Source organism: Triticum aestivum, chromosome 3A (genome assembly GCF_018294505.1).
Source record: "Triticum aestivum cultivar Chinese Spring chromosome 3A, IWGSC CS RefSeq v2.1, whole genome shotgun sequence".
Taxonomy (NCBI): domain Eukaryota; kingdom Viridiplantae; phylum Streptophyta; class Magnoliopsida; order Poales; family Poaceae; genus Triticum; species Triticum aestivum.
The window spans coordinates 688134237-688155831 of NC_057800.1; the positions used below are offsets into that span (position 1 = coordinate 688134237).

A 21595-nucleotide genomic window follows, 5' to 3' on the forward strand; every position below is an offset into this window, starting at 1 on the left:
AAATATATAGTTTAGTAATGTTGTGTAGAATTTTAAATTGTTCTTTGGTTGCAACAATAGGTGTCGATGGATGCTTTATTAAGCTCACCACTGGTGCTCAAATCCTAGCTGCCACTTGGAGAGATGGGAATAATAATATTTCCCACTTGCATTTGCTGTTGTTGGACAAGAGGACACAACTAACTGGTGTTGGTTTCTACACCAACTGAAGATATGTCTAGGAGGAGAAGTTGGCAAATTTGGGCCTTATACTATCATGTCTGATAGACAGAAGGTACGCATGCATCTTTCTATTATGTTCTTGCTTTTATGTTCTTTTGCATTAGCATGTTATGTTCTAGATGTAGTAGTACAATAGCTAAGTCTAGCATGCTATGTGAACAGGGGCTACTAAGTGCAGTAAACCAAGTTTTTCCAAACTGCCATCAAAGATTTTGCCTTAGACACCTCTATGCAAATTTCCAGAATGCTGGGTTTAGGGGGGAAGATCTTAAAAAATGCATGGATAATGCCAACTATGCTTATAACCAACACAAGTTTAACATTGCCATGAATGCCTTGAAAAATGAGAGTGAGGAAGCTTGGAAGTGACTAAATGGAATACCTAAGCACACATGGGCTAGGCATGCTTTTGACACTAACTATAAGACAGACTTGGTTGTTAACAACCTGTCTGAGGTGTTCAATAAGTACATCCTAGATTTTAGGAAAAAAACCTATTAGGACCATGATTGATGGTATTAAGGACAAGCAGATGGTGAGGTGGCATAGAAACGGAGAGAGAGGAAAGGCATCTCTGTGGGAGATCACACCACATTATCTTGAGAAGCTTGAGGAGGAAAAGGAAAGGGCCAGATTCTGCAAACCTATTCAAGCTGGTGTAAATCTTTGGCAAGTGACCAGTCACTAGTAGAAAAAGGGTCAAATGTTCAGCTCATTAGTCCCGGTTTGTATTTGAGCCGGCACTAATGTGACCAATAGTGCCGGTTCTAACGGCTAGGCGGGTGGCGCTCATTAGTACCGGTTCGTGGCGAACCTTTAGTACCGGTTTGTGGCACGAACCGCCACTAAAGAGGTGGCGGCCTTTAGTACGGGTTGGTGGCTCCAACCGGTACTAAAGACCCCCCCCCCTTTAGTACGGGTTGGTGGCTCCAACCGGTACTAAAGACCCCCCCTTTAGTACCGGTTGAAGACACCAACCAGTACTAAAGGTGGTGCGCTGCCACCCGTAGTGCACAATGTTTAGTCCCACCTCGCTAGTTGAGAGGAGCTCGCACCGGTTTATAAGCCCCGCCGCGGCTACCGTGTTGAGCTCCTCTCTAAGCAGGCCTTTGTGGGCCTATTGCAAGTCTTCTGCCCTATGGGGCCTACTGGGCCGTACGGGCCTGCATCCTGGCCCAACTAGAGGTTGGGTTTCTAGTCGTATGCAGACCGTGCCGGCCCAGTAGGCGGGCTGTTTTTGCTTTATTTCAAAAAATGTATATAAAAAAATCCACCAACCGGGACTAAAGGTCCCCAAGACCACGACACGCCTCGTGCCACGTGGTGGGCCTTTGGTCTCGGTTTGTGCTGAACCGGGACTAAATGGGGGGACCTTTAGTGCCCGCCCTTTAGTACCGATTCCAGAACCGGTACTAAAAGTCGTTTTTCTACTAGTGAGTGGGCAGCAAACACATGCTGTAAACTTGGAAGTTTATACATGTGGCTGCAGAAAGTGGGACTTGACTGGCATACCATGCAACCATGCAATATCAACAATTAACAAGGGAAAAAGATTTCTAGAGGACTATGTCTGCAATTTCTTCAAAAAGCCTTTTTACCTCGTTGCATATGAACCAATGATATATCCAGTTCCCGTTGAACATGATTGGACAAGGACAAGTGGACCAGACATAGAGCCAACCAAATTTCATGCGAAGAAGGGGAGAAGGAAAGAGAAGAGAATAAAGGGCAGGTTTGAGGTTCCAAAACCAAAGGACAGTTCAAGAATGGCCACTATAACATGCAGCAACTGTGGGCTCCAAGGCCATAGGTACACCAACTGCAAGCAACAGTTGGGACCAGAGTTGGCTTTGAGGAAAAACAAGCATGTGGTGAACCCTTGTGAATTTTACTTGCTAATTGGTCTTCTTTCCTTCTATGTTTTTTGTGCTAAACCTTTGTGACTAACTACCATGTTTCCTTGTATGTTTGCAAGGCACATGCAAGATCAAAGAATGAAGATACTCCATCAGGATCACAGCAGCCACCAGCAAGGTATGCTTTTGCAAGATCTGCTAGTGCAAGATCTGCTAGTGCAAGATATGCTATTGCTAGATCTGCTACTGCTAGATCTGCTACTGCAAGATGTACTTCAAGATTTGCTAGAGTGTCAGCTAGTGCAAGTGCAAGATTTGCAAGGCCTTTCACTTCCCCAAGATTTGCTGCAGGAGCTTCATCTTCTGGTCCTTCTACTTCTGGTGCTCCTTCAAGTGTCCCAGGGAATTATACTCGCTTGATGTCATTCTTTACTGCCAGTGGTAACACTTGAGTGAGGGAATGTTGCTACTTTGGTCTGATGGAGTACCAGAAGATGTGAACTAAGTTAGTTGTGCTACAAAACTGATGTATGTTCTAATGGAGTACTAAGTTGAGTCTGATGTGAACAACTCAATACTCCTGTCAATATTATGTCAAGAAACCATGCTCATGTGTCAAGATATTTGTTTATTTGGCTTTTGTGAAACAACTCAATGCACATGTGTCAAGAAACCATGCACAAACTGGATGATAATGCCACAATGGCCACATACTTCATTACTAGGATGAACATACCAAATCTTTTTTACAAAGACACCTGACACATTACTAGGATCAACAACAGTAGGATCTAACCTGACACTAACTTGCAACACCTGACACTAACTTGCAACGATCAACCTGACCACAACAGACACTAACTTGCATCTCTCCTTAACAAGGATCAACCTGACCACAACTTGCATCTTCAGTGCCAAAACAAGCTTGAGTCTAAACCACTGACCAGTACTAAACAAGCTTACTTCAGCAACATCTTAGCTATCACTAAACCTACCACAAAGACAAGAAAAAGAAAGACAACATTGTGACATTTCTCCTTCAGTGCATCTATCTCTACATTTTTCTCCTTGAGCTATTCTTCCAAAGCCACCACCTCTCTTCCTTTTTGAGCTTCAGGCAGAGCCACAACTGCACTTTCATCTTCAAACACACCAACACTTGATTCACCTCTCAGCCTACGCACTTCATCTCGCAATTCTCCAATCAAATCACTCAAAAACTTCGGTAGAGGATCATCATGCCATTCAAGGAAGCCACAACCACCATGTTGTACCAACAGAAATCAGGGTTTGAGAGGGGAGAAGATCTAATGAACAGAAAAGTAGAACAAAAATGAAACTTACCATGGCATCCATGCAGGCGTAGTACCTTCTACCTGGGTTCCGACGGCTCCATGAGATCCATCTCGGCGCCTTCCTATGCGGCCTGCACCAGTAGATCTTCTCCGGCTCATACGCCATCGGGCTCTCACGGTAGGGCACCGACGACCTCGACTCGTCCCCTCTCCTTCCAGAGGCTCGACAGAAGCTGGGAGCCTGAGAACCTCCTGAAGACCACGACATTGCCTTGGACGCAGCCACCGCCACCGCCTCCTGCGAGATCGCCTCTGCCGCCGGCCCGCTCAGGAATCGCCTCCGCCGTCGCCTAACCCTAGTTTTTTCCCCAAATCCCAAATGTTCCCTGTTCGCCGCCGCGCATTGCTGTTATAACCAGGGCCAGCACGTTGACGGTGGCCACACCAACATTTTTTTGGGCTAAAACGGCACTAACTTGAGCCATCTAACAATCATCAAAGCAATCTAACAGCCATCAAACTGAATATGACAAAACTAAGGTTTGATTTGGACCGGAATCGTAAGTTTAGAGGTATAACTCGAGCCATCTAACATCCATCAAAGCAACATATTTCATCAGAGGTATAACTTGAGCCATCTAAGAAAGCATTAGCTAAATAACATAGCATACTGGAGTTCAACATAACCATAGATTCTTACAGCCATAATTAATAGATTCTTACAACATTAGCTAAAGACCATAGCATAGTGGAGTTCAACATTGTTCAGAACTGCTACAACTACTACATCCATACATTACACTTCATTAAACCACCCTTCACAAAAGACAAGCAAAGCCTTCTATCAAACCAACATATATCATGATAGGTATGCTCTGCTTCATCATCTACCTAGATCATCTTCATCTACCTCATTCCTTCAAGATGTCATGGATCAACTTCAACTTCTCTTTGCTCTTCTCCAGTGAACTGAACTGAACAGCTAGCCGGAGCTTTAACTCATCCCTGTGTTTTATCAAATTCTCATGTCCCCTCCTGAGATCAGACATGTGAAGGTTCAGCTGCACATTCTCCTCTGTGAGTGTTTTCACAGCCTTGCTGAGCTCATCAACCTGAATCTTTAAATTGTTGTTGCCTTCAGTTAGCTTTTCCTTGTCTTTCAAATGATTCATCTTCAAGTTCCTAATGACACTGCCTTGAGCTTCTAGCAGGTTCATCATCACTTTATACTTCTCTTTCAGCTTCAAGTTCTCTGCCTCTTTCTTCTCCATCTCATTCTTCATGCCAGCCATTGCTGATGCACTGGCAACCTCATATCTCTTCTCCTTAGCTTGCACATAGTTTAGATCCAACACCCTGTCCTCCTGTGCACTGAGAAGTTGATGGACATCTTCAACTAGTTTGTCATAGTTGGCATCCAGATTCCTTTTCTCTTCTTAAAGGTGGTGGCTAGTAAGCGAACTTTCCAAGTTATCCTTCCTCCTAGCATGCCTACTGTCTTCAAACATTTACCAAAGCTTCAACAATGCATTTTGCATTGTGAGAGGCCACTCTAGGTCAACCCACGCAAGAAAACCACAATTCTCACTTTGTTACAATATAGCAAACATCTCTACTTTTAATGGACGAGTTGGTTGAATAGTCCCACCACTTTTGTCTGGTTTTTTTCATCCTCTTCCCTTCCCCCACGTCCATGCACGTAGCCCAATAAAACACTCCACAAAAAATAGTCCTATCGATCGAGGACACAGCGCCACCATCTTGCGATCTCTAGGTCACAGCCCCATCGGTCCAACTCCTACGAGACCGCCGCCGGCGGCGACATCACCCATCTCGATCCAACTCCTTCCTCGGTCCAACTCCTACGTGTAAACGAGCGAAGAACGTCGTACCTCGTTGGAGGCGATGGTTGTGTGTTATATAGGCAGGGGCATCTCCCTGATAAGCATACAAAGTTGTTGGGATTACATCTTGAGGAACAAGGAATATCTAGAGAGATAGAGAGATAAGAAGTTACAACAAGATGAACTCTATCTATCTAGCCGGGCCAGGTTCTGGCCGGTGCGCCCTATGGGCCTACTGCAATATGTTTAACACCCTCCCATAATTACAACTTGGACAAGTTGAGATTACGCTTAAATTCCTCAAAACTTCTTGTAGGCAAGGCCTTGGTAAATCCATCAGCAACTTGATCTTGAGAATGAATAAACCAAACATCCAATTTCTTGGCAGCAACCCTTTCTCTGACAAAGTGAAAGTCTATTTCGATATGTTTAGTTCGTGCATGAAAAACTGGATTAGCAGAAAGGTATGTAGCACTAAGGTTATCACACCATAAGCATGGAGCTTGTTTGCAGCGTATGCCAAGCTCCTTAAGCAGAGACTGAACCCAGATAATTTCAGCAGTAGCATTTGCTAGTGCCTTGTATTCTGCTTCTGTGCTGGATCTAGACACAGTAGCTTTCTTTTTAGCACACCAAGAAATCAGATTTGGACCAAAGAACACAGCAAAGCCACCAGTTGATCGTCTGTCATCTAGACAGCTTGCCCAATCAGAATCGGAGAATGCACTGACAAGTGTTGATGGTGACTTGCTGAAAGTTAGTCCAATACTCAAAGTATTTTTAACATATCTAAGTATGCATTTGGCAGCTGTCAAGTGTACTGTAGTAGGTGCATGAAGGAACTGACATACTTTGTTCACAGCAAAAGAAATATCAGGCCTAGTCAAGGTTAAATATTGTAATGCACCAACCATACTTCTGTACCTGGTGCTATCCTCTTGGTTCAAGAGTTCTCCTTCTGACAAGGACAATTTTTCTGAGCTGGACAAAGGTGTCAATGCTGGCTTGCAACCTTTCAACCCTGCTTTGGCTACAAGATCAGTGGCATACTTTTCTTGAGTAAGATAGAGGTCATTTCCTGCTCTCTTTACTTCAATGCCAAGAAAATAATGCAGGTCTCCCAGATCCTTGAGAGCAAATTCTGAATTTAAATCTTTTAACAATCCTGTGACAGCCTCATCTGATGAACTTGTGACTATAATATCATCAACATATATAATGACAAATATGGAGGTATTTGACTTATTATAAATGAACAATGAGGTGTCAGATTTGGAAGGAGCAAAACCAAGTGCCTGAAGTTTTGAGCTCAACCTGGAATACCATGCTCTGGGGGCTTGTTTTAAACCATACAAGGCCTTATCAAGCTTGCAAATGTGAAGGGGTTTACTTTTGTCCTCAAACCCAGGAGGTTGTTGCATGAACACTTCCTCTTCCAGAACACCATGGAGAAACGCGTTCTGAACATCTAGCTGACGGAGACTCCATCCCCTAGACATGGCAATAGACAAAACAAGGCGAATAGTGGCAGCCTTTACAACCGGACTAAATGTGTCCTCATAGTCTAAGCCATACCTTTGTTTAAAACCTTTTGCAACTAGTCTGGCTTTGTAGCGATCAATAGTTCCATCAGACTTCTTCTTTACTCTGAAAACCCATTTACAATCTATCACATTTTTACCTTTTCCTTGATGTGCAGATACTAAATGCCAGGTTTTATTTTTGTGAAGCGCCACGCACTCTTCTTCCATGGCCTTTTTCCACCTTGGATCATTCAAAGCTTCTGCTACAGTATGTGGAACAGTATCTGCATCATGTGTGTTACAAGCATAGCCAAATTTTGCTATATGTTTGTAGTTTTTGGGTTGAATTACTCCCCTTTGAAGTCTGGTCTGAGCTGGCGAAGAGGCAAGCACAGAGGATCCGGCGCCTGGAACAGCTGCAGATCCCGAAGACGACCTGTCGGGTGCTACAGGCGCGAGCAACGAGACAAGATCTTCTGCGGCCAGAGAGCGTGAAGTACTGGAGGATGGCGGCACAGAAGATCCCGCAGCTGTGCCAGTCGCCGCGTCCGGCTCATGATGGGGCGATGATGAGTGGGCCCCCGTAGATGCGGCGCGGGACTCCACGCCCAGATCCTGCCGAGACGCGCGCCGCGTGTAGTGACGCGGTTCGGGGCCGAACCAACCGGCCGCAGGCGGCGCGTGGTCCATCCGCGCGGGCGCGCCATGATTGGCTGGGCCGCTGCTGTCGTGGCGTGGCGCGGGACCGCGGCTGTCGTGGCGTGGCGCGGGGCTCGGTGCAGATTCGTCTGTCCCGTCACGCTCGGATCCCACGGCTGATGCACCCTGATCCCGAGGCGGATCCGCCTCGATGGCGCTGCTGCTGCACCCACTAGGCATAAAATGACAGTTTTGGCTGATTTCTTCATCATTTTCTGTCCCATTTTTTTCTGCTTCATCACAAAACTCATCACCACCATTAGTAGGAGAATTAGTCAATAATTGATCATTAGTAGTAAAACCATCCCCATTATCAAACCCAGTGAGATGAGATGGAAGAAGAAGGATTTCCTTTTGGAGGAGAGCGCCGGCGTTTGGGTGAAGATGTGCAAAGGAAAAAACAGTCTCGTCGAACACAACATCACGGGATATATAGACACGACCCATGGATATATCAAGGCACTTGACACCTTTATGTTGTGGACTATAGCCAATGAAGACACATTGTTTTGACCGGAAAAGGAGCTTGCGATTGTTGTAGGGACGAAGATTTGGCCAGCACGCACAGCCAAACACTCGGAGGGATTTGTAATCGGGTTTGGTGTGAAGAAGGCGTTCTACCGGAGTTTCATTGTTGATGACTCTACTGGGAAGAATATTAATAAGATGAACTGTGGTGAGAAAGGCTTCATCCCAGAATTTTAATGGCATAGAGGCAGCTGCAAGAAGAGCTAGACCTACTTCAACGATATGCCTATGCTTACGCTCAGCAGACCCGTTCTGTTGGTGAGCATGAGGACACGATATGTGGTGAGATATGCCAATATGTTGAAAGAAGGAATTGAGGTTTCTGTATTCCCCTCCCCAATCAGATTGGATAGCTAGAATTTTGCAGTTGAACTTTCTTTCTACAAGTGCTTGAAAGTTGTGAAAAACTTGAAACACATCAGATCTCTTTTTGAGGAGATAAATCCACGTGTACTTACTAAAATCATCGATAAAGCTTACATAATAAGTGTGGTGCCCAACTGAGGTAGGCGCAAGACCCCAAACATCAGAGAAAATGAGTTCAAGAGGCTTGGTAGAAACACTTGTAGATATAGGATAAGCTAACTAGTGACTTTTAGCACATTGGCATGAGTCACAAATAGTTTCATAATTACGCTCACCAACAAACGGGAGCTTATTCTTTCTAAGCAATTTCTCAATCAAAGGAAACGATGCATGTCCTAATCTATCGTGCCATCGTGTTGAAGACACTTTGGTGACACCATAGGCTTGTTTATTCAATCTCCTAAGCTCCGGAATCAACGGGCAGAGCCCTCGAACGCATCTACCTCGATAGAGAATTTTCCTCGTGACCTGATCCTTGATCAAAAAGAAAAACGGATGAAACTCAAGGATTACATGATTATCGAGAGCAATGCGATGAACGGAAAGGAGATTCTTTGATGCACTAGGGACATGCAAAAATTTTCTGAGACGAATATTTTGTGGGGAGTTTTTATTACTGAATGACCAATATGACTAATGCTCATACCTTCTCCACTGGCGGTATGAACTTGGTCTTGCCCGCAATACTTCTCGCGCATGGTCACCTTCTCCAACTCCCCTGTGATGTGATCTGTCGCGCCGCTGTCCACGTACCAGTTCGTGTCGACGCCGTAGGAGCCGTCGGCTGCCCCCACAACCTTCTCATCTTGGGAAGATTCTTCATCTTCCTCGTAGTGGTACCAGCAGTCCCGCGCGGTGTGGCCTGGCTTGCCACAGATTTGGCAGCGCGGGACGTCAGGAGCAGCTCGTGGACGGCCTCCGCGGCGACCCTTGTTGCTGTTGTTGTAGGGCCGACAGCCGCCGCCGTTGCTGTTGCGTGGAGGAGGGTTGCCATCGCCGCCTGATGGCTTGCCCTTGGTGCGCTGCGGCCCACGGTAGTGAGAAGAGCTGCCGCCGCCACGTCCGCCGCCACCGCGGCCGCGAGAGGCCGCGTTAGCAGAGGATTTGAAGCCTCCACCGGATCCTGCCGTGCTGTACAGGGCGAGACGCTGATCGAAGTTGCTCATCTGGGCGTAGAGATCGTCGATGCTGATGGGCTCGGTGCGGGCGTCATTGGCGGAGACAAGAGGTTGGTACTCCATGTCGAGGCCGGAGGTGGTGTAGGAGATGAGCTCATCATCATCGATGGGCTTGCCAGCAGCTGCAAGCTCATCCGCCAGAGACCTCATGTGGGCGAAGTAGGCGGCCACCGACTGCGTCCCCTTCTACGCCGTGGAGAGCGCGACTCTGATGTTGTTGACGCGCGCCCTGGACTGCGACGAGAACATGTGGGCAAGTGCTGCCCAGAGCTCGTGCGGCGTGGCTATAGATGTGACCTGCACGAGGACTTCCTTGGTGAGATTATTGAGCAAGTATCCAAGTACCTGCTGCCCTTCTTTGAACCAGATCGGATAGAGAGGGTTGGGTGTTTGCTCCTCCTTCCCGTCCTTGTCCTTCGTGACAATGAACTTGGCGGGCTCCGGCATCGTCCCGTCGACGTAGCCAAAGTAACCAGCACCTCTCAGCTGCGGCGTCACCTGGGCACGCCACATCACGTAGTTGGTGCGGGTAAGCTTCTCGGCGACCTGCCCCATGGAGGCGGTCTGAACGGAGCTTGAGGAGGACGACATGGCTGGTGGTAGGTTTTGCTAGATGTAGTGGATAGAGGAGGCTCTGATTACTATGTAAACGAGCGGAGAACGTCGTACCTCGTTGAAGGCGACGGTTGCGTGTTATATAGGCAGGGGCATCTCCCTGATAAGCATACAAAGTTGTTGGAATTACATCTTGAGGAACAAGGAATATCTAGAGAGATAGAGAGATAAGAAGTTACAACAAGATGAACTCTATCTATCTAGCCGGGCCAGGTTCTGGCCGGTGCGCCCTATGGGCCTACTGCAATATGTTTAACACTACGAGACCGCCGCCGCCGCTGCCATCGTGGAACCCCAGGGCTCCCAGGCTCTGCCACCCACGTCTTGCTCCTCTGCCAATCTATGAGACCGCCGCCGCCGCCATCGCGGAACGCCAAGGCAGGGCGTGACTCAGGGCAGGGCGTGGTCAATTGCAGGCAACGAGGAGCAGCACATGGCTGTGCCCGGCGTGCCCTGCATCGCGCCACCCACCACCTTCACCCTGCATAGTCATCCCTTCCCCAACCTTTGTCCCGTCCCACATGACGATCGCCCGCCGAGCTCCCCTTAGCAGTCCAAGCCCTATTCATCCTCCCCCGCAGCACTGTGATCCCGCCGCTGCTTTGGTCGATCGTCTGCGCCCCGCCTCGCAGCAGCTGAGAGATGGAGAAGGGGTTGTCGGAGTTGTCGCGTCTCTCCAATACGTTTTCTTGTCCATCGTCTTCCCACATCTACAGCAGTTAGATCGTTCACACCTCGGATCCATGCATGTGCATCTACGTAAGTACCAATGTACCATCCACGTGCCTTCATTTGGTTTCATTCATTGTTCATCTGGTCCTTAATTAATTATCTTGAGCCTTTGATTAATTAATATGGAACTCGCACAGCTCTAAAGAGGGAGGAGCCGCTGTCACTTTGAACTCCATCACCGCGACCCTTGAGTTCATGGTGCTCAACCCTCATAGGCTCTGTGTTGCGGGATGTCGTCAACGCTGTTGCTAGGTCCCGCTATGAGGCTACTACCAAGGAGGTCATCTTGATGCGGATGTTGCTGGTGTTGTTCATGTGCTTGCGACCCTACACTCGCAAATAGGGCATCATCGATTCCAGTACTCGGGAAACAAGTTGCCCCTTCCGTCCCCCATCTCCATTCGATTCCGGTGAAGTCGACAGCCGGCAAGAAGCTCAACGAGTTTTCTAATGGGCCAAAAGTTTGAAATATGTGAGCTCGTTGCGCAGGATCTGGGGTAATCTCTTTTCTTTTTATGAGAATTGATGCGGGATAATCTACTTGTTATGTACTTTTCATTTATGCGTGTAGCATTATTGAATAGTTATATAGTGTATGATTTCCCCGATTGACTAGAAAATGTATTTCATCTGTTTAATTTTAACTGAATGGTCAATCGATCTGAAGGAGTGACCGCCTCTTCTTTCGTTGCAGATTTTCTTTAAACATTCATGGCCCAGGTTACAATTTGTAAAGAAGGCTTTTGTTACCTAGAATGATCCCTTTTTTCTCTCCCTGTTATTATCACCAGGAAAGCGAAGGATATGATCAAATCTATACAGAAGTGTACAAGAAGCAGAGGCAAGAATGCTTGAATTATGTTTTCATGGTGAGTTATTTGCTGAATTAAACCTCTTTGGGGCATTGTTTTTTGATCAGCTGATTTGTCATATGAACCTCATAATATTTCTTCATAAATATCTAGGACATGCAAGAACAAAGGGATTATCTGCAGGTCTATGTTATTGCAGAACTAAACCCGGCGAATCCTTTGTCTGGTTCGGTGCAAAGCCGCCTCTCTAGGGCCCTGATCACTGATTTGCTACATAAGAGAGCATAGAGGTGCCTAAGATTCTTGGTTTGTGCAGTTAACTGTTTGAAAATGTGCCAGTGCATTCTGTCCACATACAGTTAAATATGGGCACATGCTGGCAGTAGGGGGGGGGGGGGTTCAAACTATTATAGGAATATTAGGAATTAGGAGTCCTTGTGATGAAAAAGATACGCCATTTTCTGATCTTGAACGAAGGACATGGCAAGTAAAGTACGGGAGAAGTTTCGTTCAGAGAGGAGAGAGGTGTCATCGAGTACGATGTTGATTATCTTGCCTAGAAGATATCTGATCGGAAGTAGCTTCATTTAGAAATACTCTTTGTAACTCAGACGAGCAGCGATAGAAGATAGATAACAAAGTGAACCTTTTGATTAGTTCATTTATTTCACTTTTTTTGTTAGAGTAGGCATTGCATTTGGCTAAGATTTAACTGATTATAAATATTATATGAGAAGAAGGGAATACACAGGATCAATTTATTTCATGAGTAGGATAGCGATGACCACCCTCTAAAAAAAGGAAAGTAATGATCAAGACCTTAGCAGACTGGCCGTAACTGTTCATTCTCTTCCTATTTTTTTCTTTTTTATTTTTCTATTCTCATGGGTAAGTATGATATGTGTTGTTTTGCTTTAGTTTCGTAATTGTCACTCCCATGTACTTTTTGAAATAATAAAGGAGTAAAGAAAATCATAGTGTTAGTATATGATCAATAATTTAACTGATGATTTTTCATTGTGGATGTGTTTGTACCTATTGTACTACCTAACTGATTTCAATTCCAAATGTGATTAAATTGATCTTGTTAAACCATGCTTTGTTCCCTGTTCGAAAAAACAAATTGTTGTATAATTGAGATGTTTGGCACCACTTTGCCCTGTTCGACGGCCACCATGCAGGTCACCATAGTTTGTCTCTCCTCCCCCATGACCCCACCCATTCCCCTTCATGAGTATCGTATTGATCGGCTCCTCTCCATGTTGCCGCAGCTATCCAGGGCCACCATCCAGTGTCGAAGGTCGTCGTGCACGGTCTTCGCCGCCTCCTATACACTAGTAGAAAAAACCCCATTCATCCCGGTTGATAAGGGCCTTTTGTCTCGGTTTGTGAACCAGGACTAAAGGGTCGTTACTAATGCCCTAACCCTTTAGTCCGGGTTCTTACACGAATCAGGACAGATGGGCCTCCACGTGGCCGGTGCACCGATCCCAGGCAGGAGGGCCTTTGGTCCCGGTTGGTGGCATCAATCGGGACCAATAGGCATCCACGCGTCAGCATTTCAGGGGTTGGGGTTTTGTTTTTTTAAGGGGGGGGGGGGGGTTGGGGGTTTTGGGGGTTTAATTTAGGTGTTTCATATATTGTGTTAGCTAGCTAATTAATAGAGAGAAGTGTCCTTTCTTATGTCCGTGCTTGGTCGACGCTATATATACGTATATATAGAGAGGACTAGACACGCTAGCTAGTAAGCAAATGAAGGAAACAGAAAATCGTCATGAACATATGCATACAGAGAGAAGTGATGTCGACCACCTCTCCTTCTTCGAGAGATTGTTTGAACAACAAGTTCTCGTATATCTATCCGACACTACCGGCTACATATATACAATAATTATCTCTTACAATATAATCCCCTAATTATATATGAACACTGGGTCCACATAGTATTCTCCGTCTTCAGTGATCACGTGGTCAAGGAAGAATGCCGCCAATTCCTCTTGAATTGCTCGCATACGATCTAGTGCTAGGAGTTCATCCCGCATCCTAAACATCTAATTTGAACAAGGGCGTTGTCGGTGTTAAAACCGGCGGATCTCGGGTAGGGGGTCCCGAACTGTGCGTCTAGGCCGGATGGTAACAGAAGGCAAGGGACACGAAGTTTTACTCAGGTTCGGGCTCTCTCAATGGAGGTAAAACCCTACGTCCTGCTTGATTAATATTGATGATATGGGTAGTACAAGAGTAGATCTACCACGAGATCAGAGAGGCTAAACCCTAGAAGCTAGCCTATGGTATGCTTGTTGATGTGTATGTTGTATATTCTATTGACTAGCCTGACCCTGGTTTATATAATGCACCAGAGGCCTAGGTTAACAAGAGTCCTAGCCGAATACGCCGGTGGGGAGAAGTCCTTGTCTTGATCGCCAAGTCTTTGTGGAATATTCCTTGTATGCGGCAGCTGTCCGAACTGGCCCATGAGTATACGGCCATGGGGGGCCTCGGCCCAATCTAATAAATCGGGAGACGACGTGGTGAGTACCCCCTAGTCCAGGACACCGTCAGTAGCCCCCTGAACCGGTCTTCAAGTTAGGGACGCCCCTCGATTCTTCTGAACTGTTCTTCATCTTCGGTGATTGGTCTTGAAAACTGGTTCAACAAATCTTCTTTATCTTCGATCTTGAGGATCGCCGAAATGCATTCGACGAGTTTACACGTCGGGTATCCGAGGAGCCCCTTTAAGTTTCCGGCCTTTACCAATGCCTTGTTATTTTTATGCCACACCTCGGGTTTGAAGTTGTTCCCGGGCGGCAGCGTCCTCTTGCGTCCGAGCTCCAACGCCGGACTGTATTCGAGGTATCTTTTGCAACCCGCCGGACTGCTTCCCAGCTCCAACGCCGGACTATGTATCCGAGCTCCAATGCCAGACTGTATATCCGAGCTCCAACACCGGACTGTATCCGAGCTCCAACGCCGGACTATATCCGAGGTGTCGTAAATCACCTTGGTTCAAAGAAGTTTGAAGGAGTTTAGCCGAGCTTAATGCCGGAAATGCCCTCTATGGAGCCAGCCACTAGCGCCCGAGATTTATGCCGGGCTGCTTCCGAGGTGGTGCACCACCTCGAATGTGGGCCGATTTTTGTGAATATTTTTTATTGGTGCAATTTATTCTCTGTCGAGATATATAGCCAGTAGCCCTCAAGGTGTGTATCGGTCTAAAACCCGAGATGCACCTGAAGGATGACGTACGACCGCTGATCCCAGTAGCCGCTGAGACTCAGGTTGATTTGCAAAATTGGCCTGAGGATCAAGTCCAAGCTCGGCAGAATACTTCGGGACACTAAAAGCGGCATGCTCAGTCCTCGAGACTCAGGTTGGGTGCGGCCGACCAACCTGAGGATCAAAATCTCCTCGGAAACTATATTGCACATAAAATTTTCTGCATTGGACAAGCAATGCAGTAGCCCTCGAGACACTGGTCGGGTGGTAACACCAGATCAGGGGATCAATGTGCCCCTTTAATATTTGTAAATAATAAGCCCGAAGCCCAGTAGCCCCCGAGCCTTAATGCAGGCACGGGTGGCCGAATTAAGGATCAATATCCATAGTAAACTCACAAATTATGTGAAATGACTCTATGTATCCAAGTACTTTACGTCATTAATGCTCAGATCCGCATTGTACAAAACTTTGTTGACCGACCACCGGCTTCCACCTCCTCGGCCAGTAGCCGAGGAGTGTTTGTCCTACTTTATAAAGCCTTTATGAGGGCAAAGATTTACATCAAACAAGGCAATCTGGCCATACAGTTTTATAAACAAAGGTACGCAGAGAGATATGTTATATTACTGTTTAACAGAAGAAATGTCTTCCAAAGAAAATAGTCCCGCTATCAGTTCCTTTCTTTGGGTTGTCATGCTAAGCATGATCATAAAACCTCAGCACCAATGTAAGAGCAAAATATCGAGGATTTAGTTTGGGAGGCCAGTTAATAGCCCCTGGTAGTGTTCGACGACAGTCGAGGTCAAGCCGTAAACACTTCGGCCATTGTTATGAATGGCCCGTCATTTAACACCGTCCTCGGATTGCTGACCAGTTTACGCTTATTGTGACAGTTAGTTTTCGGCTTTCTCCACTGAGGTGCTTAACCATGTGAGCTGGAAGCACAATCGCAGTGGTTCTCCCTTTGCACACCTAGCCGAACAAAGCGAAATGTAGGAGGCAAGTGTAGGAGCCGGGTGATGGGGTCATGTACCTAGGGTAGGGTCATGGACCTGGTCTAAGTGCCTTGCCCAAGGACACCCTTAGAAGAGGTCGCCTTCCAGTCGACCAACGAGGGACTCACTCGACTGACTTGAAGGACTCGACCATGAAGACTCACTCGACCACCAGGAGGTCAAGAGGCACTCTGCACTGCAACGGCCTGTAATTAAGTAGGCTTTATTGTAGTAAAGACACTTTATGTGGGGCGTTACCAGTAACGCCCCGGACTTAACTCACCTTAAACCCTCTCCTACGTGGGCTGGCTGGGGTCCTGGCGCACTCTATATAAGCCACCCCCCTCCACAGGTAGAAAGGTTCGGCATCTTGTAACTCACATACTCATAATCAACTCGACCGCCTCAGGGCTCCGAGACGTAGGGCTATTACTTCTTCCGAGAAGGGCCTGAACTCGTACATCCCTTGTGTTTCCAACCTCTCCATAGCTAGGACCTTGCCTCTCCATACCTACCCCCACTCTACTGTCAGGCTTAGAACCACGACAGTTGGCGCCCACCGTGGGGCAGGTGTTTTAGCGATTCTTGTGGAGAAGTTGCGATTCTTCCGAGTACTTTCATCATGGTGTCTGCTGGAGTTTTGGTCGAGGGTCGAGAGATCCGTCTCGGCGCTCTCACCTTCATCGCCGACGACTCCGCCTGGCTCCAGGAGGCTCCACTCGACGTTGATGCGCTCCCTGTCCGCGGTGCGACGCATTTTCGCGCATGTGTCCGCGGCGTTCTGCTGCGGCAACCGTCAACCCCGTATCAGACGACTCCTCCATCGTCCACCCTCCCGGTCTCCCGCCAGCGCAAGCGCTCGGGCCGGTCGAGGCTTCAGCGATGGGTGAGGCACGCGGTGGCTCGCCAATCGGCCACCACCCAAGTTGTGGCAATCGAGCCCGACGAATCTCTCTACGGCTTGTTCGATCTGTCGACTGGCTCCGTAGAGACTGCATCCGAGTGCGGTAGCAGTGATCCAGCGGCGGAAATCTTGATGGTCGACGGGCCCCGCAGTCCCCCTGGCTTCGCCCGTGATGATGGAGCAGGTGACGGAGGCGACCCCGCACGACGCCACGAAGAGTACTAGCCCAAGCCACTCGACTCTCTGCAAAGAGAGGAACTTCGCCGCAGGAACGTGGATGCCCTGCGTACTCCCATCGCAGGAGAAACCCCCGAGGCTCGTGCCTTGGAGGAGGCGCGTCTGGCCAATTTGGCCGAGCGCACTCGACTGGAGAATCTTCAGCGAGCACTCGACGAGCGCGCGCAGCAACGAGTTCCCGACACCAGTCGACGTCAACTCTTCCCGCCGACTCAGGTATATCGAACCCCAATCCAGAATTTAGCAGCTGCGACCCGTATAGCAGAGTCCATCCAGCCTTCGCAGTCGGAAGCTGGCAGAGGTTTGCTGCAGATCAGGGATCTGCTCTGGGCAGCAGGAGATCAGAATTCAGCAGTGTCTCAGTCGCGCAACAGAATTCACAGTCGATCCGTCACTGTGAATACGGTTCAGTCGGCTCACAGCCCCAGATCGCCTCCGCGGCGTGAAGGGCGCGAGAATCGGCAGATCAATATGGCGACCGACTCGACCGAGATGATAGGCGTCGAGTGCCCAATTCCCCTCTGAGGGGTGGGTCTTACGCTCCTCGACAGCAAGATGACAGGCGTCAGTACAGTACAGGGCGAAGGGTTCCAGTCGACCCCAGAGAACCAGGCTTCGATGCGCGATCCATTATCGTGCAAGGTATGGTCGACCGGAACAGAGCCCATCGAGGTGGACTCGACAGAGATGCACCCACAAGTAGTCGAGTGCATGTTTCTGGTCCTGAATGTTTCAGCAGAGCCATCAGAGCCGCAGTTATCCCTCCCAATTTCAGGTTGGCAACAGGAGTCAGCAAGTTCACTGGTGAGTCTAAGCCTGAAACTTGGCTTGAAGACTACCGAGTGGCAGTTCAGATTGGTGGTGGGAACGACGAGGTGGCCATGAAGCATTTGCCCCTCATGCTGGAAGGTTCTGCCAGGGCGTGGTTGATCAATTACCTCCTAGCAGCATTTACACTTGGGAAGATCTATCCCGAGTGTTCATCAGAACGTTTGAAGGAACCTGCAAGCGACCAGCTGGATTGACAGAGTTGCAAGTCTGCGTGCAGAAGGCTAATGAGACTCTCAGAGAGTATATTCAGAGGTGGATCACTTTGCACCACACTGTGGAGAATGTGTCCGATCATCAGGCAGTCTGCGCCTTCAAAGATGGCGTCCAGAACAGAGAACTGAGTTTGAAGTTTGGTCGAACCGGTGACATGACCTTGAGTCGGATGATGGATATTGCTACCAAGTACGCCAACGGCGAAGAAGAAGACCGACTCCGAAGCGGCAAACACAAGCCGAGTCAGTCGAAAAAAGGAAACACCAGTCGGAAACAGAAGCGGAAGGCTAAACCGGCAGCTCCTGGAGAGGCTCTGGCCGTGACTCAAGGAAAGTTTAAGGGGAAACCAAAAGGATCCTGGAACCCCAAGAAGGTAAAGGATAAAGAAGGGAACGACGTAATGGATATGCCATGTCACATCCACACGAAGAAAGACGAAGAGGGGAATATCATCTACCCAAAGCACACCACTCGCCAATGTCGACTCCTGATCCAGCAGTTTCAGGGAAAACAATCTAAGGACAAGGAGAAGGAGTCGGACAAGGCTGAAGACAAGGAGGACAGTGAGGAAGGATATCCGCATATCAACTCCACTTTGATGATCTTTGCAGATGTGGAAAGCAGGAGTCGACTGAAGGTCATTAACCGAGAGGTGAACATGGTTGCCCCAGCAAAGCAAATTATCTGAAATGGTCTCAAATACCCATCACATTCGACCAATCTGATCACCCGACTCATATTGCCACCCCTGGGAGGCAAGCTTTGGTGGTCGATCCAGTTGTCGAAGGCACTCGACTGACAAAGGTGCTGATGGATGGTGGAAGCGGGCTGAATTTGTTATATGCAGACACACTGAAAGGAATGGGCATTCCGATGTCCCGACTGAGCACTAGTAACATGAGCTTTCATGGAGTTATACCAGGGAAGAAAGCCGAGTCACTCGGCCAAATAGCTTTGGACGTGGTGTTTGGTGATTCGAAACATTTTCGCAAAGAAAAGTTGACGTTTGAGGTCGTGGATTTTCAGAGTGCATATCATGCCATTTTGGGGAGACCAGCTTACGCACGGTTCATGGCTCGACCATGTTACGTGTACCTCAAATTGAAGATGCCCGACCCCAAAGGAGTGATCACTGTCACCGGTGATCGGAAAAAGGCAGAAGAGTGCTTTCAGAAGGGCTCAAAGATTGCCGATTCCCAGGTGACAGCGGTCGAGTTCGAAGAATACAAGCAAAATGCAGATCCGAGTGACTTGCTGCGATCAAAGAAACCCGCCACAGAGTCTGCATTCCAGTCGTCCGGTGAGACGAAGCCTGTTCACATTCACCCGACCGACCCCGATGCAGCTCCGACCCGCATCTCCACAACACTCGACCCAAAATAGGAAGAAGCGCTCATCCAGTTCCTCCGTGAGAACTGGGACATTTTTGCATGGAAGCCCGCTGACATGCCAGGTGTTCCCAGGGGACTGGCTGAGCATCGCCTAAGAGTCGACTCATCTGCAAAACCAGTCAAAGAGCATCTTCGGCGGTCCGCCGTCCAGAAGAGAAAAGCCATTGGTGAAGAAGTGGCTCGACTGTTGGCGGCAGGATTTATCCGAGAGATATACCACTCCGAGTGGCTCGCTAATGTCGTCATGGTTCCTAAGAAGGACAAGTCGCTCCGAATGTGCATTGATTTCAAGCACATCAACCGGGCCTGCCCGAAAGATCATTTTCCTCTCCCTCGCATAGATCAAATTGTTGACTCGACCGCGGGATGCGAGAGGCTATCTTTTTTAGATGCCTACTCCGGGTACCACCAGATCCGTCTGTACGGACCCGACGAGGTAAAAACAGCTTTCATCACTCCATTCGGGTGCTTCTGCTATATCACCATGCCATTCGGCCTCAAGAATGCCGGAGCCACATTTATGCGAATGATTCAGAAGTGTCTACTCACTCAAATCAGTCGGAATGTGGAAGCATATATGGATGATATTGTTGTCAAGTCACGAAAAGGTTCCGACCTGCTCGCTGATCTCGCCGAAACATTTGCCAACCTCAGAAGATATGATATCAAGCTCAATCCATCAAAGTGCACATTTGGAGTTCCTGGTGGCAAGTTACTCGGTTTTCTCGTTTCCGAACGGGGAATCGACGCTAACCCAGAGAAGATTGGCACTATTCTCCGAATGAAACGCCCTGTGCGAGTGCACGATGTCCAGAAGCTTACTGGATGCTTGGCCGCATTAAGTCGATTCATCTCACGACTCGGTGAAAAGGCATTGCCTCTTTACCGACTGATGAAGAAGACAGACAAGTTCGAGTGGACTCCAGAAGCTGATGCAGCGTTTGCCGAGCTAAAAGCTCTGCTCTCCACCCAGCCGGTGCTTGCTGCTCCAATCAGCAAAGAGCCTCTGTTGCTCTATATCGCAGCCACAGGACAAGTCGTCAGTACTGTGCTTACGGTCGAGCGGGAAGAAGAAGGAAAAGCTCTCAAAGTTCAGCGCCCAGTGTATTATTTGTCTGAAGTCTTGACTCCATCCAAGCAGAGATATCCTCATTATCAGAAGCTTGTGTATGGAATATACATGACCACAAAGAAGGTTGCTCATTATTTTTCTGATCATTCCATCACAGTCGTCAGCGACGCTCCACTATCAGAGATTTTGCACAACAGAGATGCAACTGGTCGAGTGGCCAAATGGGCGATTGAACTTCTTCCCCTTGATATCAAGTTTGAGGCAAAGAAAGCCATTAAGTCCCAGGCAATAGCAGATTTCCTCGCCGAGTGGATTGAACAACAGCAGCCGACTGAAGTTCACTCGGAGCATTGGACCATGTTCTTTGATGGCTCTAAGATGTTGAATGGTTCCGGTGCTGGGGTTGTCCTGGTTTCCCCCAGAGGAGATAAGCTCAGATATGTGCTCCAGATTCACTTTGATTCCTCCAACAATGAGGCAGAATATGAGGCCCTCTTATATGGGTTGCGCATGGTCATTTCACTCGGCATCCGTCGCCTGATGGTCTATGGCGACTCGGATTTAGTGGTCAACCAGGTGATGAAAGAGTGGGACGTGAGAAGCCCAGCCATGACTGGATACTGCAGTGCAGTGAGGAAGCTGGAAAAGAAGTTCGAGGGGTTGGAGCTCCATCATATACCCCGACTGAAAAATCAAGCAGCTGATGATCTAGCAAAGATAGGTTCCAAGAGAGAAGCCATTCCGAGTGGTGTGTTCTTGGAGCATATACATACTCCGTCAGTCAAAGAAGATCCTTTCACCGAAGAAGCTCCACAGCCCAAGAGTGCCACGGATCCGACTGAGGTTGAAGTCCCAGCGGTGGTTGACTTGATCATGGAGGTTTTGGTGGTCATTCCCGACTGGACAGTTCCATACGTCGCGTATATCCTGAGAAAAGAGCTCCCGGAGGATGAGGAAGAGGCTCGACAGATCGTCCGTCGATCTAAGGCCTTTACCGTAATCAAAGGACAATTGTACAGAGAAAGCGCGACTGGAGTTGGTCAGAAGTGCATAACACCAAAAG

General features: G+C 48.1%; 1 pseudogene; it reads right to left on the reverse strand.

Annotated features, from left to right (window-relative positions):
* Positions 1 to 9483: 9483 nt before the first annotated feature.
* On the reverse strand, positions 9484 to 9622 carry LOC123063844 (uncharacterized; annotated as a pseudogene).
* Between the last annotated feature and the right edge of the window lie 11973 nt (positions 9623 to 21595).